The 17321-nt window shown below is 47.0% G+C and overlaps 1 protein-coding gene and 1 non-coding gene across 2 annotated transcripts in view; one reads left to right on the top strand and one right to left on the bottom strand.

Annotated features, from left to right (window-relative positions):
* FEZ2 (fasciculation and elongation protein zeta 2) overlaps positions 1-17321 on the top strand; it is a 298213-nt gene that overhangs the window by 35673 nt on the left and 245219 nt on the right.
* On the bottom strand, positions 16449-16580 carry LOC143990724 (small nucleolar RNA SNORA17). Its single transcript, XR_013277438.1, has one exon. It is a non-coding gene; the product is annotated as a small nucleolar RNA SNORA17 (small nucleolar RNA).

The following is a 17321-nucleotide window of genomic DNA, read 5'->3' as shown; positions in this document are numbered from 1 at the left end:
GCTTCTAAAGTCTCTGGAATGCCCACTCGGGCGAGCTCGTCCTTCAAGGGTTCCGATAGGCCCATACGGAACTGATAGCGTAATGCCGCATTGTTCCAATCTGTGTCGGAACTCCAGCGTCGGAATTCCGACACATAGTCCTCTACAGGTTGGCGGCCTTGCTGTAGTGAGTGCAGGGCTGCTTCAGCGGTGGCGGTTAATTGTGGGTCTTCATATAACCGCGACATGGCCCGAAAGAAGATGTCCAGGGTTTTAAGGGAAGGATCCTTCTTCTCTAGTAAGCGGTGGGCCCAGGACTGAGGTTCGCCAGTTAGTAGAGAGATGACATAACCCACCTTGGTGGCCTCAAGGGAAAAGGTCCTGGGCTGGAGAGCGAAGAAAAGTTCACACGAATTGCGAAAAGTCCGGAACTTTCCACGATCTCCAGAGAATCTCTCGGGTGTGGGCACCCTGGGTTCGGGGGGCAGCATCACTACAGAAGGAGTAGCAGAAGTCCCGGAAGCAGCTGGAGAGGCAGTAGACAGGGCCTGGACCCGTTCCTCCAGCTGACTATAGCCCTCCTGTAAACTCTTCACCGCTTGAGTGAGTCCTGCGAGGTGGCGGCAAAGTTCGTCCATAGGAGAGGCTCCCTGCGTGGGCTCGGACATGGCTGTTCTGTACTGTCACGTACCTGGTGGAAGGATCCCGGAGTGCAGGGAGCGGCCTCTCGTAAGCCTCTGGCTCGAGATCCCCTGAGAGTGGGAACAGGGACTCTAGAGGTCAGAGGGCACAAGTGCCAAGTCAGTGATGGTAGGTTTGGCCCTGGAGCTGGCGTCAGACAGCGGCGGGTGCAGGCAGGTGGTTCTGGAACAGCTGGTGAGCAGTCAGCGGCTGGCAGCAGGTGCAGGAGATAGTACAGGGACGGCTGGCAGGCGGGCAACAGGCAGCAGCGGTCACAGAAGGCAGACTGGAGCGGCTGGCAGGCGGCAGCGGTCACAGATGGCAGACTGGATCAGCTGGCAAACAGCAGGGTCAAACACAGGCCGGGTCGTCAACGGGCGGGCAGCAGAAGTACCGAAGGAGAAGGCAGAAGCGTGGTCAGGAAGTCCGAGGGTCAATGCTGGCAGCAAGCAGCAGTAATCAGGAACAGGCCGGGTAGATCAGAGGCAGGAACAATCAGGTTAGCAGAGGTAACTCACAGGAACGCTGTAGACAGAACAGCACCGGGCCACTAGAACGGATTCCTTAAAAAGCCCTCTGGGCGCCAAGAACGGTCGCACGGCGTGCCCGCGCGCGCCCACGTGAAACCGTGCGCACGTTCGCAACCTCGCGCACCCGCGTGCGCTCGTTCGTACCTGCTCGCACCCGCGTGCGTCCGTTCGCGCCAACGCGCGCCCAGGGAGACCTATTAGCGCTCAACGAACCAATTCTGTGAATAGGTCTTCCATGGGCCGCTGGATCTCGGGAACGACCATGACAGCGGCCCAACTCTCATATATTTCTTTCACTGTGATAAGCAAGACAAATACAGGTATCGTAACCTAGCATGCCAGAAAACTACCTTTCAGGTTTAACACCCTTTCCAGATTCTCCTCAGTCATATCTGTGAATTCCATAACCCGGGAGGGTGTAAAGGTTTTGTATACCAGAACTGTAAGGTTTGGGAACTGGCAATATGTAGATTGACCCCCCCCCCCCCCCCCGTACACACACACACACACACACACACACACACACACACACACACACACACACACACACACACACACACACACACACACACACACCACTCTGGAGCAACCTAGTTTTACCAGAATTGCTTACCCTACCTGATGAACTCTGGATGTCACACTGGATTATATATCTCTTCCAAGTTTTCAATGATAATGGTATCAAGTCATTCCATTAAAGAGGCTTTTGATTCCAAGTTTTCCCTATTCCTTCAGCATCGCCATGTGCTGCAGACTCAATTTGGAGACTCTGTTTGTGATTTACCAGTAATAGGCCTGGTAAAGCTGGGCAATTTCCTGGGCATAGACTCAAAAAAACTGAGAACTGCTTTTTACAACAGTCTCCTCCAGCTTGCAGCGACCAGATTTAGCATTCAGCTGAAAACCAGATGGGAGGCAGATGTAGGGGAGCTGGAGGATGAAGAATCGTCAGGTGTTTTGACCGCATGTAAGCAGGTCTCCCCGACGCTATCCAATAGACTGCCTTGAACTGTATATACTACACAGAGCCTAACGCCTGCCTGTTTGGCCAGGTACAAGCTTCACCATGACCCCTCTTGCCAGATGTGGTGACCCCCAATGCTTTTTTCTACCATCTACTATGGTTGTGTCCTGCTATCCGGGGTTACTGTGAGCAAGCAGTGAGATTTCTACATGATGACATGGGCTCACCTCTTACTCTATGCCCTAAACAGTGATTGATGGGGCGTGTCCAAGATGGCGACCGGAGTGGAGGCATAGTGCGGGAGCTCCGTGATCCGTGCCGCTAACCATCCTATTTCCCTGCGGATAACACTGCCATCGGGGTCCCTGGGTCCCAGATACTTGTCCCCTGGTGTGGTATGCCCAGCAAGAAGAAGTTCGGGACCCCACTGAAAGCCGTTACGCCGCGTGGCCTACCTCGTGGCGGGGAACCTCGGCCCTGCGTGCTCTCGGACATGGAGTTGCCAGCTGCTGAGGCAGACCCTGCTGACCCTGAACTCCGGGACCAGGACAAGTTCTCTGCTCTTATGCAGGCCATTAACACGTGCCAATCCGCGCTGACGGCGAAAATAGACACCATTCAGCTTGAGATGGGACTGATCAGGAAAGATATGGATAAGTTCCGCTCTAGGGTGACGGAGGTTGAGGGCCGCGTGGGGACGGTGGAGGATACCCTTGCAGAACATACCGCCTCCCTCCATTCTCTTACTACTAAAGTCCGCGCTTTGGAGTATTGTGCAGAGGATGCTGAGAATCGTAATAGGAGAAACAATCCCTGGGTTATTGGCTTACCGGAGGGATCCGAAGGCTCCAACCCTGCGGCCTACATGGAACGTCTGTTCCGCCAGCTATTCCCCCCCCCCCCCCCCCCCCAGGCGGCCTTCTCGCCGTTCTTTGCGGTCGAGAGGGCGCACAGAATGCCGGCGGCTAGAGGACCTCCTGGAGCCCCCCCCTCGTACACTTATTCTACGCCTCCTCAACTATAGAGATTGAGACCTGGTGTTGAGGGAGAGCAGGAATGTGGAGGACCTCCGCTTCGAGGGAACCCGACTTATGATATTCCCGGATTTCTCTGTGGAAACACAAAAGCAGCGGAAGCAGTTCGACCATGTAAAGATGGCCCTACGGCAGAAGGGCCTGAAGTATAGCATGCTCTTCCCGGCACGCCTTCGAATACAGGACGGGGAGTCCTTTCAGTTTTTCACCTCGCCCGAAGATGCATGCAACTGGTTGGAGTCCCTGCCACGTCGTTAACTGGTGAGGCCGTTCTTTGCTCCTATTTACCTGATTCTTGCTGACTCCGATGGTTCCTTTCTACAACCATTGCCGCCTTGACCTACGCCGCTCATTCCACCCTGCTTCAGAGGACTGTCCTGCTACTGGCCCTGGGGTTCCCCTGTCCCTGTCCGTGGTCCCTCTCCTCGTTCTTTTTTTGATTTCTCTTTTTAGCAATGTACCTTTTTGCCTTCCCCTTTCCCCATCCCTTTTTTGATCAGCCTGTGGGACATGGAACACTACTTATGGTTGGCTATGCACTCATTGCCTGTCCTTGGGGATGGAGTGGGGGGACTTTAATGCTTTGCTGCTTGTGGGTTATTGCGGGGTGTAGTTGGTGGGAAAACGTTTGCCCTCTTTTTCTTTTCCCCTTTTTGTTTTTTCCCACATTCCGGTAATCTCAAGAACTGTGCCCCCGGACCTGTCTGTCCGGGTGACTCCCTGCCGCAGGGAGGTTGCTATTATGGACTGTTTATCCACCTGACTCTGCGGTGGCGGATTGATCGTGGGTGACTTTTACTGTGCCTTCTAGGCGTTCTCTTGGTGCATTGCTCCCCAGAGACTGAGCCTTATGTGTTTTTTGGGATTTCAAACGCACCCAAGTTGGGGGGGTAGCGTGGGGTGGGGGGAGGGGGGGTTGGTTGGTTTCAATGGGTTTACTACTTGCTTTTATGGTTTGGGTAGACTGTATGCACTTTTCTCGCTGCACTGTAACCTGCAGGAGCTTTCCAGCTCCTGGTTTGGAGTTCTGCTTCTCTATTTCAGTCTTGGGCTGTGGGGGAGGGGAGGGGGAGTTGAGGCTGGGACTGTAATGTTTTTATTTTCTCTACTATGGCCCCCCTAAGGTTGATCTCCTGAAATGTGCGGGGGTTGAACTCCAAAATCAAACGGTCCCTGGTTTTTACTTACCTGAAGAAGTATTTCCCGCACATCTGTATCTTACAGGAGACACACCTTACGGGTTCTCGTATCCTCTCGCTTAAGAAGCCCTGGGTAGGCTCTTATTACCACTCCACTTTCTCCTCTCATTCTAGGGGGTCAGTGTTCTGGTGCATAAGACGCTCCCTTTTCAATTGTTTTTAACTTGCACTTGGACCCTGATGGCCAATATGTTTTTTTACATGCACTATGTGATGGGGTGGAAATGATGGTGGTTGGACTTTATGTCCCACCGCCGGCGGACCTCTCGATACTCCGGGAAGATCCTTGCTATAGTGGCTGGCTACCCAGTCACTAAAGTGGTTCTCGCTGTGGATTTCAATATACCCCCGGATCCGAGTGTCGACAGGCTCGCGGCCGGGAGGGTGACGGATGTGGGTCTGGACAGATGGGCTGCAACATTCGGGTTGCACGATTTGTGGAGGTGGAAACACCCGGTAGCCAAACAATTTACGTGTCATTCGGCTACGCATGCCACTTTGTCGTGCATAGACTTGATCTATGCGAGTACCCCTCTGCTGCAGAGGGTCTCTGGGGTCTCCATCCTGCCGCGGGGTATCTCCGATCATGCCCCGGTAATGCTGACTCTCCGGACAGACTCGGTGGCGGGGATGGGGCTCTGGAGACTCTCCAGATACTGGATCACAGATGAACAGGTAGCCCCGCTGATGTTGTCGGAGCTGGGAGACTATTGGACTCATAACGATGGCTCGGCATCGCCGGCCTCGGTCTGGGATGCATTTAAAGCATATGCCAGGGGCAGGAACCAGTTCAATATTGCTCAGATCCGAAAGGCCTCGCGACTAGCGCTTTCGGAAGCGGAGCGTAAAGCAATAGCCCTAGAAGACCGTTACGCCCGCTCCCCTAGCCTGAGCTCTCATGGGGATATGCTCACCGCATATAGGGAGCTGGCGTTACTCAGCACCGCTTCCTGCCGTCGCTTCCTCCTCTCCCAGACGCAAAGGATTTTCGAGCAAGCCGAACGGCCGGGGAGGTTGCTGGCTTGGCTGGCCGCGGAGCGGACGGGTAGCCCCTGCATAGCCAACATTAGAGAGGTTGATGGTTCTCTCCTTTCTGACCCTACTCAAATTAACGCTAGGTTTGAGCAGTACTATACCCACCTGTATGAATCCAAGGCGGTGTACTCCCAGGGGCAATTGGCCTCCTTCCTGGACCGGGTGGCTTTCCCTGCCCTGACTCGAGAGGCTGCGTTGGCCCTGGAGAGTCCTAATTCTGTACTCGAGGTTCAGCGGGCAATTAAGTCCCTTCAGGCGGGGAAGACTCCAGGTCCTGATGGACTCCCCTCAGAGTTTTACAGAGCTAATATGGAAGTGGTGGTCCCTTATTACCATGCTAACCTCACCAAGGCCTTGGAGATGAATGTACTTCCCGACTCCTTCTCGGAGGCTGTCATTGTGTTAATACCAAAGCCAGGGAAGGATCCGGAGCTGTGTTCGTCCTACAGGCCGATATCTTTGTTAAACGTCGATGCTAAGATACTGGCGAAGATACTGGCTGGGAGGCTGAACACGGTAATACTGGCTCTAATCAATGGGGATCAAACTGGTTTCATGCCCGGGAAAGGCACCGATATTAATTTGCGACGCCTTTTCACGAATATAGCGTGGGTAGGGAGGGGGGAGGGTGCGGGAGCGGTGGCCTCTCTGGATGCGGAGAAGGCCTTCGACTCCGTGGAGTGGGGCTTTCTCTGGCAGGTCCTCGACCGCTTTGGGTCCTAAATTTGTGGCCTGGATACAACAACTGTATGCCTCCCCTAGGGCCCGAATACGCACCGGTGGTGTCATTTCTTCCCCTATTCGTCTTGGTAGGGGCACTAGGCAGGGTTGCCCCCTGTCTCCGGGACTCTTCGCACTGGCCATTGAGCCCATGGCGCTTCTCCTGCGTTCTGCGGAGGGGGTGGAGGGGTTGAGGGTAGGCCCTCTGTTGGAGCGGGTCTCGCTCTATGCGGACGACGCTTTATTGTACCTCGGGGATACCTCGGACTCGCTTACGTCGGCCTTATCCATAATTGACAAGTACGGTAGATTCTCGGGGGTCCGGATTAACTGGGGTAAATCCAGTCTGTTTTTGCTCTCCGATTCTACACCCCCCCCCCCCTCGTCCCCACTACAGCTGGTCTCCCGTTTCCGATACCTGGGGATTGAGATCTCCAGAGACCTCTCCCACTTCCTGGCGGATAACTTGTACCCAGTCCTGAGTGCCTTATTAGCGAAATGTCAAATCTGGAAGACGTTGCCCTTGACACCGGTAGGAAGGGTTAATTTACTTAAAATGAAGTTTCTCCCTAAATTTTTATATGTGTTCCGTAATACTCCCGTCCCGATACCTAACACTTTCTTCCGTAAGTTGGACGGGGTGGTTTCCTCCTTTGTATGGGGTGGTAGGGTTCCGAGGATCTCTAGGGCCAAGTTGCAGATGCCATTGTCCTTGGGGGGACTGTCGCTACCCTGTTTCCGGCGGTACTATTGGGCGGCGGTGTTAGTCACAGTTCGCTGGTGGTTCTCTCAGCCTAAATCTAACCCGGCGGTTACGTTAGAGGCGGCGATCCTGGGCTTACACGCAGCTTTGGCGGGGTTGGTTTACCGAGGATCTAAGTCTAGTCCCCATGTAACGATCCCGATGCGAACTACCATCCAAGTTTGGGACAGAGTCGCTGCCACTGTTAAGCCTGCTGACTCTGTTTCCCCTCATACACCGCTATGGGGCAACCCCAAACTTCGGCATTTTAGCTCTATTCCAGACCCTGCCCCATGGTCCAGGTTTGGAATAATTAACCTTGCACATATCATGCCTAATGGGACTCTCATTCCCTTTCCAGACCTTAGAGAGGTCTATGATCTTCCCTCCTGGATGTTGTTTCGATACCTCCAGCTGAAACATGCCTCGCAGGCCCAATTCCCCGGGAGGGTCCTGGTTGAGCCTCACGGGGTGGAGAGGTTTCTTGCCTCCCGTGGGGTGGACAGGATTCTCTCTTCTATATATCTACGCCTCACCTGTGAGCGCCCGGGGTGAGGATTCGCCCCTATTTCTAGTCTGGAGAGGGGACATCCCGTCCCTCTCTGAAGAGGAGTGGGACTCAGCTATTCAAAACTACCTCCCAAGGGTGATCTCCGCAAGAGATAGGTTCATTCAGCTAAAATTTTTACACAGAGCCTACTAGACCCCCCAACGGTTGGCTAGGATTTATCCCACCCAGTCGGAACTTTGCCCTAAGTGTCAGCAGGAGACTGGTACATTCTACCACGTCACCTGGGAGTGCCCAATTATTCAGGGGTATTGGCAACACATACTTGCTGATATCAATGCTGTCACTGGTCTCTCAGTGCCCGTGGATCCTGAGGTGCTTCTCCTTGGCATAACGGATAATGTCGTTCAGACTACCCATAGAAGTCTCCTACTGTTCTATCTCTGTTTTTATGCTAGAAAAGTACTCCTGCAGATGTGGAAGCAGTCGTCTCCCCCTACAGTTTCCCAGTGGCACTCGATGGTGGACTCGGTGCTGCCACTATATAAGCTTACATATATGGGACGGAGATGCCCCAAGAAATTTGGTGGTATCTGGGATCCATGGTTGAGTGCCCACTCTCTTACTGTCTAATTGTAACACCTTCCTTCTTCCCTTACTTGTCATACACTAAGATTGAGGTTCAGACTCTGTTGAATATGAATGTATTGAGAACTGTGCATAAGTTGTAATGATGCTTTGCTTTAATCAATAAAAACGTTTCTGTAAAAAAAAAAAAAAAAGTGATTGATGGGGCTACTCCCAGACCAGAAACAGATGACATTTTTCTACAAGAAACACCATTTACTGCTAGATTACTAATGGCAAGAAACTGGCTCCAGGTTCCCACACCATCACTCGGGAAATGGATGGGGGAGGTTAATCGATCTTTACCCTAGAATAAGGTCATCTACATGCATAGAATTGCTCAACCAAATGCCATAAAATATTGGATCACTGGCAAGACCTGGTATCTACTTCTTTAGATGTTGAACCTGTAACTGAGCATCATCAGTCTGTATAAGGTTGTCCTCGCCTATGCTTCTACCCTCTCATGGTATATTGTTTGTGGACACCGCTTTCTTTTCTATCAAGCTATGTGTGACTATGCATCGCCATATCTGGATGATGTCCTGTATACCTTTGCTCAAGACGCTAGTATGTTGTATAGCATTTTACAAGAGCTTACTGTCTTGCTCTTACTGTATACCCTTAATTGTACCTAATAAAGAGTTTTGTTGGAAACATACAGTAGGTTGTACCTTCTCTCGACGCAAGATCAGGCGTTCGGGAGGAAGGTCCTTCAGGCGGTAGCCCCCCAAACTGGCAAGTTGTCGCTGATCCTCTCCTGTGCTGTCCTGGACAGACGAGAGAAAAACAGAGTTAGGCTTCCCACTAACTCTGTTTCTAGGAGTCGTCCAGGACATCCCTATATGCTGTTATAACCTTGGATGTGTTTGTGTGTGTGTGTGTGTGTGTGTGTGTGTTTGTTTTTATTTTTTTTATTTTTTTATTTATTTATTTTTTCAGACGCCTTTCTGGGTAAGTATTCTCTTGCGTTGTCCTGGACGACTCCTAATGGGTTTTCCCTGAAAATAAGACCTAGCATGATTATCAGGAAGGGCAATTTAAAGTGGAATTAAACCCATCCATAAAACAGTTTCATTTCCGGGGCATGCCGGAAATGTAACACTCCCATTGGTTGTGCTCTCAATCAAACTGTTAAACCATCCAATGGCTGGTGTCATGACTGATCACATGTGCAGCATCATGGTAGTTTTATATTAAACAGAGGCAAAGATGGCAGCTTCCTTGGCTGAAAACGATAGGGGGGTTTACTTACACTTTAAGCCCTGGTAAAATACAAAAAAAAAAAAAAGGATTATACTGGTATAAGGTGCAGTGTGTCTCTCCCTTTGTAACTGTATTAAAAAATACCATATTTTACAGCAGCCATTGACCCGGAGGTCTTCTCTCCTCCTGGCTGATGTATGTGGTCCCTTTCTCTTCATTGCACAGAACCAGCTCGGTTCTTCTCTTCTCTTCCCGGGCTGACGTCTGTGGCTCCTCCCTCTGCAGTGCTTAGAGCGGTGAAAAAGAGCAGATCTTGAGAGCGCCCAGGGGAGCTGTTAACAAAGGTATTTATTGTACATCATGGAACACAGAGCCACAGTAATAACTGTATGGATTATATGGCACCTTCAGGTGATGGACACTGGCACACCCTAAACAAGAAGTTCAATTCCCCATATAACTCCTCCCCTAACCGGGAGTACCTAATTTTTTTTCGCCAGTGTCTTGGGTGTTGGTCACCAGTAAAGATGTGCTGTGCTGAGCTCTGCTGGAATATTCCTTACTTGGGCAAGCCATGCAACCGGATCTATTCAAAGTTTTTTCCAGGCCGAATTGGATGGTACCCAGGCCTTGTGTCTGAAGAAACAATGTTTTTGCCTGTAACTCTTCTCTTTTTAGAGAGCTGGACCCCAGGATCCAGTATTTGTTTTTTTTTTAGCCATATTCCTGGTGGGGTGCTGTTTACAGGCCCAGGGCTGTGGATCCCCTGATTAAAAAGGGGGCCCCAGTCCCTGAAGGTTTTTTAACGGAGCCAACCATGAGAGGTGAAGCTTGGGTCTGTTACCACAGAACCCTGCAGCTATATAAGGTAAGGGAGATTCCTAACAAATTTTTCTAATTCTTGTGGGCTTTTGCCTTTAAAGTAAATGTTGCTATGCCTATAGTCGCCACTGGGGGGGCTGTTAAGAGCACGTACCTGTTCCATGCTTTTCAGTCTCGCTTCTGTGTACAAGCTGTGCGTTTCCTCCGGCCCAGGCTCCAGGTAAAGTCGTGGGAAAGGGGGGTTTTCTTCTAGGAATATTCCCCACCTGGATAGCTTTCCTCCAGGCAGAGGGAGCATGGCATTAGATGGTGGTGTGCCACGCTGCTCCTCCCGCCATTGCGGCGGTTCCCTTCGGCAGCTCCAGTCCTCCTCCATGTGGTCTGGTCAGGATTGGAGCCCGCTCACGCGGGAAAACGTTCCCATTTTAAAATAGATGAGGGAAGGTGTCATGATGGGTGGTCAGAGGAAGGGGGGCGAGGCTTGGTGGCGTTGGTGCGCTTCAATGTCCACAACGTGGGCTGCATATCTATAAAATGCTCCTTTTTCAGGTGCATACAGCTAGGAGGGACACAGCGGATGGATTGCATGTGAGTGGGTGACACAGGCATTCCCAGGCACATTTACTTAAAGCATCAGGCTGAGCTTAATAGCAATTGCTGGACTATTGCTAAGCAGTGGGTGCATTTTTTTTTTATTTTTTTTTGGGTGGTACCTCTGCGTTTGTGCTCAGCACTATGACCAGAGGAGGTGGTTCAAATGCCACAAAGACCAAGGACACAAAGAGGTCGCCCTCAGGTCCTAGGGACCCTCCCTCTTCAACACCAATTCCGTTCTAAGGAGGTTGATCAGAGTGAGTCATCAGGGGTTGCAATTGCTTCTGACACTTCAGCCCCATCTCTATAAGTGAGCATGTTTTCTCCTCAGTGGTTTAGAGGAAAGATTAGTTGCTTTAATCATGTCTTTACATAGTGGAAGAAAATGCATTAGGTCCCCTCCTACCACCCAGGATCCTCAAACGGAGGAACTGTGGGGGGGGGGGGGGGGGGAAGAAATGAATTCCCCTCAGGGGATTGGGAACAGGCTGATGATTCTTCCAAGGGATCAAGTGGGGAAGGACCTTCTTCAGCTTCATATGCAGAGAAGTTGCTGGTGCATTGTTACTGAAATGGTCCGTGCACATTTAAGTTACCCTTAATGGAGTCTGTTGAAGAGCTCACTTCCTTTTTGGGTTCACTAAAGCCTCCGCAAGCTTTGCACGCCTTTCATGCCTTTCCTGTCCATTCATTACTAGAAATCTTATGTATTCTGAGTGGAATCACCCAGATAAGCATTTTTAAAAAGTTTTCAACACGTTATTCTATGGAGGAAAAATGTACTAAGATGTGGAGTATACCAGCAATTGATGAAAATAATATAGCAACCGGGGTAAAATGGCGCTACCTAAAACCAGGCTCTCATTCCATCTGGACTCATAAAGGGTAGATGTAGGTGAAAACCAGGGTTTTTAACCAAAGAACCCAATAGCCTCCCTAAACCTTATACTAATGAACCCAGGAATAAATGCAGAAAAACACAGCTTCACCCAGAAAATGTTATATCAAACAATATGTGTAATATGTCTCCAAACCAGCAGGAATACTGGTTTCAAGAACTGAAATTCTAATATCAGGGACTAATAATCAAACAAATTAAATAATATGTCTCCAAACCAATGGAGATTCTGATGTCAAAAACTGATAATGCTAACTGTGATTCATCACAGAAACATATCAGTGCTGAAATAGGCCAAAAAACTCCCCACTGAGTATAATGCAACAACCTCAATCCCAAAAAAACTCCAAAATTTAACCAAAAAATCGTAAGATCCCACGTGTACCAAACTCCATGTATGACCCACTGCGATTATAACTCAAGTCGCATATATGCAAACATATATATATATATAAAATGTGTCATTCAATAGTAAACCTATTAACCTAAAATCCCATAAGTACACTATACCAGTGTTTAGTGACAAAGTGTATATATAATGTATCAGTCAATAATAAACCTAAAAACCTGAAATCACATAAGTACACTATATCAGTGTTTGGTGACAAAAATCTATACCCAATAACTAAATGTGAAAAAATGTGCAAACACTCAGAAACCAAAAAACATGACAAACCCAAAATAAAAAATGTGTATATCTATACACACAGGGGGTAATATGAAATTTGATAATATAGCACGACCCCTAGTGATGAAAACCCAAAGAGATGCTCTAAAACATAAAAAACGTATAAATATGTGAAAAATACAAATAGAAATAAAAATACAAAATAAAAATAAAAAATTAATTCATAATAAAGTGCAGAAAAATGTATAAAAATATATGGTAAATAACAAGAAAAAAATATTAAATGAGTCCCAAATAAATGTTCATTAGTGCAAATCCAGAAAAAATTCAGCAAAAAATTCCATAAAGTGACTTTAGTGCTTCCTGTGCAATCTTCACCGTGACTTCTGTGCTCCCCCACCAGGAACCCCACTCACCAGAAGTATGTACCCCTGCAGGGGTTGTTCGCCTTTAAGATCAATCTCCGGATATCCGGTTCTTTACTTCATAATTGGTGACTGAACATATTCCAACATGGATTCCATATATCCTCATAAGAAAAAAAAATGGGAGCCTCCATAGTGTAAACCATATAAAAATTGATTTATTTGCACAAAAAAATTAAAATATATAAAAACAGCCGTAAAAAACAAAAGGACAAAACAAAAAATGAAAAATACTGAATATAACCACAACTCTCGTGTATTGAGTACACTGTGGAAACAGTCCACCAAGGGATTAATATAATGATCCCCCCAAATGTTCCGGAATTGCTCCAGAAAATGCCATAAAATATATATATATATATATATATATATATATATATATATCTTAATTAGAAGAACAAACGCTGATGTAATCTCTGTCTCAGGGGAACCAGAAAAACCTCCTACTAGGGAAATAAAAACATCAGGATAGAAATAAGAACCCCCCTAATTAGGGTACTTCTGCCGGAATTTGTCCTGTAAAGGTGGGGAATCTTAGCTGTGTTCCCCCCTGGGATAGAGTCTTTCTCGGGTAGTGTTCAAAAAATCTCCTCGGAAGCCGTACGGTGGATACGCGGTTTGCGCTCCACCTGCGTTCCAACCACCGACGGCAACCCGGAAGTGACGTAATCAGCGTAGCTCCTACGACGGAGCGTGGATTTGCACTAATGAACATTTATTTGGGACTCATTTAATATTTTTTTTCTTGATATTTACCATATATTTTTATACATTTTTCTGCACTTTATTATGAATTAATTTTTTTTATTTTTATTTTTATTTGTATTTTGTATTTTTCACATATTTAAGTTTTTTTATGTTTTAGAGCATCTCTTTGGGTTTTCATCACTAGGGGTCGTGCTATATTATCAAATTTCATATTACCCCCTGTATGTATAGATATACACATTTTTTATTTTGGGTTTGTCATGTTTTTTGGTTTCTGAGTGTTTGCACATTTTTTCACATTTAGTTATTGGGTATAGATTTTTGTCACCAAACACTGATATAGTGTACTTATGTGATTTCAGGTTTTTAGGTTTATTATTGACTGATACATTATATATACACTTTGTCACTAAACACTGGTATAGTGTACTTATGGGATTTTAGGTTAATAGGTTTACTATTGAATGACACATTTTATATATATATATATATATATATATATATATATATATGTTTGCATATATGCGACTTGAGTTATAATCGCAGTGGGTCATACATGGAGTTTGGCACACGTGGGATCTTACGATTTTTTTGGTTAAATTTTGGAGTTTTTTTGGGATTGAGGTTGTTGCATTATACTCAGTGGGGAGTTTTTTGGCCTATTTCAGCACTGATATGTTTCTGTGATGAATCACAGTTAGCATTATCAGTTTTTGACATCAGAATCTCCGTTGGTTTGGAGACATATTATTTAATTTGTTTGATTATTAGTCCCTGATATTAGAATTTCAGTTCTTGAAACCAGTATTCCTGCTGGTTTGGAGACATATTACACACATTGTTTGATATAACATTTTCTGGGTGAAGCTGTGTTTTTCTGCATTTATTCCTGGGTTCATTAGTATAAGGTTTAGGGAGGCTATTGGGTTCTTTGGTTAAAAACCCTGGTTTTCACCTACATCTACCCTTTATGAGTCCAGATGGAATGAGAGCCTGGTTTTAGGTAGCGCCATTTTACCCCGGTTGCTATACTATTTTCATTCTTAAAAGAACCCCTATTAGGGGATTCCTTTTCTTCGGGGGGCAGCAGCCTATATAGAGTTTTACATACAGGTATACTAGACATATAGAGGATTTTTTATCTATCCGGCTAAGGCTTGGGTTTATCTACTCCTGGTGGTGAATAGCGCGGTTCTTCCATTCTTAATACCAGCAATTGATGCTGCTATATTCTTTGTGAATAAAAGTTTGACTTGAATGTCAAACTTGAAAGTTTTACTCTGGTTGACAATGCGCAAATGCTTAGGGAGCCAACTGATAAAAAAATTGGAATTCCTGTTAAAAATTTTTTTCTCCCTGGCAGATTCAGTGGCTTAACCTACAGTGGCAGCAATTGGGGTAAGTCAGTCCTTGAGAGACTATTTGAAACAGGTACTCAAGGTGTTCCCTGAACAGCAGGTCCAGGGATTAGCTGAGCTGCCAGCAGCTTTGTGCTTTTCAGTTGACGCAATCAGAGATTCTATTCTTCAAACCTCTCTTATGCTTGGGTTGGTACATATGCATAGAATCTTATGATTAAAAAGTTGGTCAGCCAAAGCGCCATGCAGAAAGCTCCTGACTGGTTTTCCTTTCCGCGGTGAAAAGCTGTCTGGGGAGGATTTGGACAAATACAGTGCCTTGCGAAAGTATTCGGCCCCCTTGAACTTTTCAACCTTTTGCCACATTTCAGGCTTCAAACATAGATATAAAAATTTTATTTTTTGTGAAGAATCACGAACAAGTGAGAAATAATTGTGAAGTGGAACGAAATCTATTGGATTTTTGAAACTTTTTTAACTAATAAAAAAAATGAAAAGTGGGGGCGTGCAAAATTATTCGGCTCCCTTGCGTTAATACTTTGTAGAGCCACCTTTTGCTGCGATTACAGCTGCAAGTCGCTTGGGGTATGTCTCGATCAGTTTTGCACATCGAGAGACTGAAATTCTTGCCCATTCTTCCTTGCAAAGCAGCTCGAGCTCAGTGAGGTTGGATGGAGAGCGTTTGTGAACAGCAGTTTTCAGCTCTTTCCACAGATTCTCAATTAGATCCAGGTCTGGACTTTAACTTGGCCATTCTAACACCTGGATACGTTTATTTGTGAACCATTCCTTTGTAGATTTTGCTGTATGTTTTGGGATCATTGTCTTGTTGGAAGATAAATCTCCGTCCCAGTTTCAGGTCTTTTGCAGACTCCAACAGGTGTTTTTTTTTTTTTTTTTTGTCAGCATACAGTGCAAATAAAAGAAAAAAAGACATCAGTTCCCACTTATACAAAAATAACCAGTTTTAGTAAAGGAATCAAAACACCCAGCAGAAATACTGAAAAATTATATCTGGGATAAAAATCCATCCTTTTAGGAATTACAATAGTGAACAGGTGAGCCTGACTAACCCGATTCACATACAACCACTGGATTTTTTATTTTTTTTTACTATGCCATCTGAGGTCTGTACCAAAGACAGTTTATACAGCTTTAAAGTGGTTGTAAACCCTTACAAACCACTTTGACCTACAGGTAAGCCTAGATTAAGGCTTACCTGTAGGTCCAAGAAATAGCTCCTAAACCTACACGGTTTAGGAGATATTTACCTGAAGACAGCCACCGCTGTCTACGGCGCATGCGCCGAAGACAGCCACCGCTGTCTACGGCGCATGCGCCGTAGACAGCAGGCGCACTGGGCAAGCCGCAGATTGCAGCGATACGCCACGAGTGTCTGCTCCCATGCGCGGGAGCGACGCCATCGCTGCTCCGGCGAATCACAGCGCCGGAGCAGCGAAACCCACCAAGAAGATGGACGCTCGGAACTACAGGGGACAGCGGTGACTTCGCTGGCTCCTGTGTCAGGTAAGTGACACATAATGGACTACTATGCGATGCGATGCATAGTAGTCCATTATGCTTTACCTTTGCAGGGAATCGAAGTGGAAGTAACACCCATCCGGGTTTACTTCCTCTTTAACAGTATGTAGCCCCGGACAGATAATACTTCGCTATGCTGATCAGATTCCCCGCCAGAGGAGCCGTAACTCTAATGTCCCAACCACAATCGCACATCGCCTCACAAATAAGAGCGGCAGAACAGCAAATAAGAGCTACAGTCATAATCCATTGTCTGGCTGGTAATCATTCTTAGCACCCACAGGTTGAGCACCAGGCGTAGACACAGCCGCACTGCTCTCTGCCACCTAATGACACAGACATAAAACACCAGTTATGTCTGCAACGCCTCTAGGGGCAAATCCAACAGGTTTTCATCCAGAATGGTCCTGTATTTGGCTGCATCCATCTTCCCCTCAATTTTAACCATCTTCTCTGTCCCTGCTGAAGAAAAGCAGGCCCAAACCATGATGCTGCCACCACCATGTTTGACAGTGGGGATGGTGTGTTGAGGGTGATGAGCTGTGTTGCTTTTACGCCAAACATATAGTTTTGCATTGTGGGCAAAAAGTTCGATTTTGGTTTCATCTGACCAGAGCACCTTCTGCCACATGTTTGGTGTGTCTCCCAGGTGGCTTGTGGCAAACTTTAGACGAGACTTTTTATGGATATCTTTGAGAAATGGCTTTCTTCTTGCCACTCTTCCATAAAGGCCAGATTTGTGCAGTGTACGACTGATTGTTGTCCTATGGACAGACTCCCACCTCAGCTGTAGTTCTCTGCAGTTCATCCAGAGTGATCATGGGCCTCTTGGCTGCATCTCTGATCAGTCTTCTCCTTGTCTGAGCTGAAAGTTTAGAGGGACGGCCAGGTCTTGGTAGATTTGCAGTGGTCTGATACTCCTTCCATTTCAAAATGATCGCTTGCACAGTGCTCCTTGGGATGTTTAAAGCTTGGGAAATCTTTTTGTATCCAAATGCAGCTTTAAACTTTTCCAACAGTATTACGGACCTGCCTGGTGTGTTCCATGGCCTTCATGATGCTATCTGCGCTTTCAACAGAACCCTGAGACTATCACAGAGCAGGTGCATTTATACAGAGAC

The sequence above is a fragment of the Lithobates pipiens genome, unplaced genomic scaffold, assembly GCF_037356315.1.
Source record: "Lithobates pipiens isolate NorthernLeopardFrog02 unplaced genomic scaffold, aLitPip1_a1.2 Scaffold_18, whole genome shotgun sequence".
Lineage (NCBI taxonomy): Eukaryota > Metazoa > Chordata > Amphibia > Anura > Ranidae > Lithobates > Lithobates pipiens.
Note: the sequence above shows the minus strand (reverse complement) of the source record. Positions and strands in the feature narration are given on the sequence as shown.